The sequence below is a fragment of the Melanostigma gelatinosum genome (genome assembly GCF_949748355.1).
Source record: "Melanostigma gelatinosum genome assembly, chromosome: 6".
In the NCBI taxonomy this organism is placed as follows: domain Eukaryota; kingdom Metazoa; phylum Chordata; class Actinopteri; order Perciformes; family Zoarcidae; genus Melanostigma; species Melanostigma gelatinosum.
Window position 1 is genome coordinate 4,506,309 of NC_136639.1, and position 6,047 is coordinate 4,512,355.

The window sequence follows — 6,047 nt, forward strand, 5'->3', positions numbered from 1 at the left end:
CTGATCACATGAATGAACACTGACAGTTGATACAAAAAGACAGCCAACAGCCTAACCTTGAGGAGACCCCTACTCCGTTCTCTTGAAGCCCATCACAGCGGTTACAGAGTTTAGCTTTAGCCTGCTAATCTGCTCTAGATCCACATTAAACTGCTCCTCAGGAGGCTGAGCGGAGGGGCAGTGCAATCATTTACAGCACGGCCTCTTCAAGAATTTGGTTTTTGGTCTCTTTGGTTCTTGCAGCGCATTTGAAATTAAAACAACGACTCCGAGTGGAAAATACAAACTGTCGGCTTCAGTTTTGTTTTTTTCATCCACGTCTTGGGGATTGTAACACGTTTAACACCCCCGAGGGTAAGAAGGGCTACGAGCCTTCTTCTTCTAGTAAACAACCTAAAACACCCGTCACCATGAAAATGAGTACTTTAACCTCTGTCGTTACCATTCCTACTTCCTGCTACTGAAGCATGATTCATGTTTATTATGGTGATGTGAAGGCAACTCCAAGCTTTTGGTCAAGGTGCTGAATTCAGTCATTGAACGAGCAGCAAACAAGTATTTGCTATGTGAAGATATGATGAAGTCATGTTTAAATGAGCAAAGAACGAAGTCGCTCTCCCTCTGTGTTGTTATCCGAGCTTCTCTCTGCTTTGCCTGATAGTTTACATCGTCAGGCCCGCCGCTCGTGCATTTTTAGTGCACGTGAGTGTGCCCCACTGGCCCCAACAGACGGCGTCGGACACGTGTTGCTGGAATTTTGTAGGAAATTGCAGAAAAAATGTGTCATTTTCGTTCAACGTCATATGAATATGAGGACACGTTGCAGGGACAGAGAATTCACTTTACTCATGAAGATACTAATGATAGTTTTGAGGGTTCAAACGTGTTCAACAAAGCAAATTTGTGGTATTTAAATATATTTATATGTAAATATATATAACGGATTAGGTTGGCATAGTCATCAGTGATGTTTTGATACAAATATTAATGACATGCTTCAAGTCTATTTCGCAACACTAACTTTTGGTGTCTCTAAAAACTTTTTTAGAATTTCTTGCTTTGCTATTCAGGTTGTTTTAATGTGCAAACTGCGTTTGAAAAGAAATGTGCATGAATGCAGATGGATTGAAAAGTGTAGTGTCACGGGTTGTCCCTAGGGTGGGGCAGTGCAAAAGAGAGCGTAAAACAGGCACAATCCGACCGTAGAAACAAAAATAAAGGTTTTATTGGTCCATCCCACTGGCAGTTCCTTGAACTCCAAAATCACACCTCAAACAAAAAAGTTCATGAATAAACATAAAGCGTCCCGGAGGAGAAAGTGGTTTCTTCCTCAAACAAAGTACTCCGACTCGGCAAAGTCCTTGGTCTCGGTTCCTCCAGGTAGGCGTCCTCCCTCCTACTCCGGGCCCTTAAGCACCTGCAGCTGGGTGCATGATGAGGCAGTCTGGGAGCTGTAGTCTCTAGCCCGGCGGCCATTTTGGGTTGTGGGCACTGATCGTGGGTGAGGATGTAGCGCCCCTCCACAACCTGTCCCCTTGTGATGCCACAAAAGGCACTCCTTTGTTTTTCATCAGCAGAGAGCCAAAACAAGAGAAACACGTCTCTGTTCTAATACTGACAGACTGCGTGTCTGTATATTAGTGTGACTGAATGTGTGTGAAGTCTTATGTAGGTGGGCAGGGTGTGTGAGACTGTGGGGGGGTAGTTGAGAAATTAGAAGAAGCCGAAAGCTGAATTATGGAGTGAATGAGCCTCTGGTATCACCGTGTTTCTGTCGAGGGTGGTGAGGAGGTTTTCTATTTTTTCTCTCCGAAACAAACAGCTGACCCCCTGTTGAGATTCTCTGCAGGGGGGGGGGGGGGCGCACTTGCCGAGCCATCTTCCTCTCCCTCTGGGAGACGCTCCACCAGCCCCTCCGCCCCCCCCTCCCTTGTTAGTCTCCATCGCCCCCCACCCCACCCTCTCTCTTCTCATTTCCCTCCCTCCGAGGCTTCATTTAACTCTCTCTCTGATCGCTTTTCCACCAGACAAAACTCTTTCCCTCTCCTTTTTCCTCTTCATCTTCCCTTTGTGTGCAGGTAGCTGTCTCCATCCTCTCTCTATCGCCTCTCCTCTCTTGCTGTCTCTCGACCTCCCCCCCCTCTGACCCCGATCCTGTAATCTCCCTCTTCTTATCTGTCTTTTTTACAACTTATTGGGAAAACACTGCCTTTTCTCTCCCTTCTCTCTTCTCCCCCTTTTTATTCTCTCAGCAATTTGGCGCTCGCTGGAGCCTGTGAGAAGACCCAGGGGGTTGGTTGCTCTATGAAGCAACATCTCTGAATAAATAAGCATGGGTAATTTGCTCCAAACCTGCAGCCCCGTATTTTATTTTGTTTCTTCTTTTCACCCTCCCAGTTTAGCGAGAAGAGATAAAGACACAATGCAATGGTGGGAGATCCTCACAGAGGCTCATTACATGGTTGTCAGTGAAGTTTTCTCACAGGGCTTCGTGACGGATCGCTCGGCCCCACTCCGCTCCGTCTACTTCTTTTCAGGGCAAACTATCTATATTGCATTCCTGCTTTTTTTCCAATCGTTGAGTTTTTTGGATGAAACCAGTTTTATTTAATGAACCGTCAATTCGAGCTGAACTAAGGCAGATCATTGAGAACAAATTGCACCTCACACGCCCAGCCAATGAGACTCTGAAGGATTCGGCAATTTACGAGCAATTTACCTCCAAAAAGGAGACATTGCATGCAATGAACTGGGTGTGGTGTATCCATCCATGGATGCAGGGGCGGACTGGGGGAAAAAAGTGGCCCGGGAGTTTACTGTCAGACCGGCCCACTCAATGCATCGCACGTATCGATGTCAGTGGCCTACTTGGAAAAATACCCATACACTTAACATTATTTTCGATGATTACAAAGAAATTACATCATATATGTTTTTTTTTATAACATTTGGATCCACCAATTTGCCTGGATGGACACATTGAATAAAATAATACTCCAAGGTAGTAGTTTGCTCGATGAATATGCTGAACTTTGGGCTAGTATCAGATGGTTATACGTATAACTACAGAGCCTTAAGGAATGAATGTCAGCAGAGAAAGACCACACAATAAAGAAACTGGAATCAGAGGGTAGAATTAGTTTGAACTATATTGAAATGAACAGAACATACGATGGGGTGTGAACATCAGTGGTATCAGTAGTGTTGCATGCTGGGTGTGTGATTGTGTGTGTGTGTATGTGTAGGGGTGTTGAAGGTGCATAACAAAACAATAAGTTAAGTAACAGAACCTAAACTAACTCTGCCAGCCCAGGTGCATTATAGTCACATAGTAATAAAAAACAATATCAGTATACTCATGTGTTATTATTACCTCACTACACGAGTAGTTTTTGCAGCAGCTCACTCTTTTCTGCAACACCGTCTATGATTTTCTCACTGTCCAGCATCTGCAAAACATCTGTCTGAGTAGCCATCAACATAAAAGCCTCCAGGTGCTGTTGAGAGCTGGTTAACTTAAACATTATTTGACATAAATTATTAGAAATGATAAGATTGCCCTCTTTACAACTACCACCATGGATAGCTTGCTCATCGATTGTAAGCAAGTAATTACGGCTAACATGTTAAATTAGATAATCTCGATGATGCGAACAGCGCCAGCTTGCTTATTTGACCAGATCATAACGGTCTCAATTTTGGACATTTATCATTTATCTAGCTAACGTTAGCTAGGCTAGCTTGTAGCCGAACACTACCTCATCTGTGAAAAGCAAGCTAACATTGGCCAAGTCAATGCCACAACTTACCATCATAACACTGTCACCAGTCGGTGGTTTCCCAAATAAGTCAGAGATTTTTAAATATTTTGATGCACCTTCCTCCAGATATCTCTTCTTTTTCTCCCTGAGCTTTTCAGCTCCACCTTTAAAGGATTTACGTTTTGGTACCGGTGCCATGCTGCTAGCTCGCACTCAAAACGGCTCGTCTCCGAGCGAGTGACGCAAGCTGCAGATACATGAATCCGTGACGGGACGCTACGTCAATAACTGACAACGCATGGTCAAATCAACGTAATTAACACAAGGACAGCCACAAAGTCATAAGAACCAGTCACATATATTCATATGACAACAAAGCACATCAATCCAGCAGACCTGCAGCGGATCCACGCATTCCACCACACAAGAGCACGAGCCATCAAATATTATTCATAAAAACGTTACTGCAGATGTAAAAAAACAAACGCAGTTTGTCACTTACCAAATTCTTTGTTGACAAAGAATTTAATCCCAGTACATCGTTTCAGTTCCAGTAAGAAGTCCTCGATTCATGGACGCCGTGACAGTCGAGCCGCCCCTGTATTTCGCCGGTCTACGGCGGCCATTCGCACCTGCGCCGGCCCCGCCCCGACCGTCGCCCGGCACGAGCGCACGGCGCAGACCGCGGTTATGGAGAAAAGTTTTTAAAAGCACCGTAGTGTCCAGCCGTGCTATGGCGTCCTCGGATCGCGAGGAGTAGTAGAATGTCAGTTTATACTGTTGATACAGTTTTCACTGATTATTGACTTTCGGTATTAGAGTCAATTGAACGTGTTCTGTGAAGCATATAATATAGTCGGGCCGGCAATGTCAGAGACCGGCCCAAACCCCGTCGGCCTACCGGGGATTCCCCCGGTATCCCCGATGGCCAGTCCGCCCCTGCATGGATGTTGTAACACCAAATACTTCTCTGTTTCTCTCCACTTTGTCGTTGAAGGAGGTGGTGGCGGTTTTGTTTAAATGCGGGTTGACGTCTGATGATTGAAAGTGTTGAAGAGTGCTTCCTTACATGTCTCAGATCAATGTATCCTCATAAAACCATTTGTATATCTTACAAAAAGCTACGCCAGCAACACGTGTCAATTTCCACTCGTTTTCAGAATAAACTTCCGTCTTCACGGGAAACGGTCATGTTTAAGCAACAAAACTACTGAGTAAGATTTGGAAAAAGATCTTCATTTTGGGTTAAAATAACTACTGAAGTCAGCACATTAACGGCCTCCTGGCTTCAAGGCTGCTGTTTATTGGACCCAACCAACGCCTCTCCCACCGTCTTTGTTTTGCTGTCTTTACACTTCCTCGTTCGTGATTACGTGCATAGCCTACGAAATGATTTCGTGGCTACCTGCGAATTACGCTGCATCATTTTTTGGACAGCTACAAACGCTGTATGAGAACAGCCTGCCATCGTCAAAGAATTCATGCTGCCACTCACTCTCTCCACCCGACTCCTTTGCCAGAAAGCCTTAAAAATAAAGTGTGTTTGAGCAACATGGCCGCTCGAGTCCAGGCGGGAGCCTCGGTTGCATGTCGGCCCCTCTTAAGCACAATGAATGCCATATTGTATCGCAGGTACTGGTTTACATCTGTGCACAAGGATGCACAAGCGCGCACACAATGCAATACAGAAATAAGAAAACTGCTGACAAGTCAACATGGAATAAATGCAGAAGGAAACACATTTCTGTTTTGGTTGCAAAACTTTGCTTAAAACTAAAGCAACATTTTAACGGAAACTTATAACTGTTTTTTTAAAACTCATTTTTGAACAATGACCATTGACTGCATCGATAGTTTTTTCATGAGACGTGATTCATGTGTGAGTTTCTTCTGTTTTCACAACCCTGTGGTTTATTAACAGACGAGGAACATTGCTTTTGATGAAATGCATTTTTCAGGGTTGCCAAACACACGTTTATAGTTTACAGTCTCATAGTTCATGAGACTGACTGAAAACCTCGTCCATTAAAGGGGAAATACAAGTGCTTTTTTAACACATGGGTTCAACATCACACATGTTTTTTCTGAGAGTTTTTTAAGCTTTGCTTTCAGTGTAGCAACAGTGTGGGAATGTGAAAATTCACAGAGATTTTCTTCCTCTGCCATGTGAAGACTCGTATGTGTGAAGACCATAGACACCAAGTGGACGTCCTCACCGTGACGTCACCCACTGGTTTGTGGACGACAGTTTTGAACCCTCGAGTTCGGCATTTTGGCCGTCGCCAT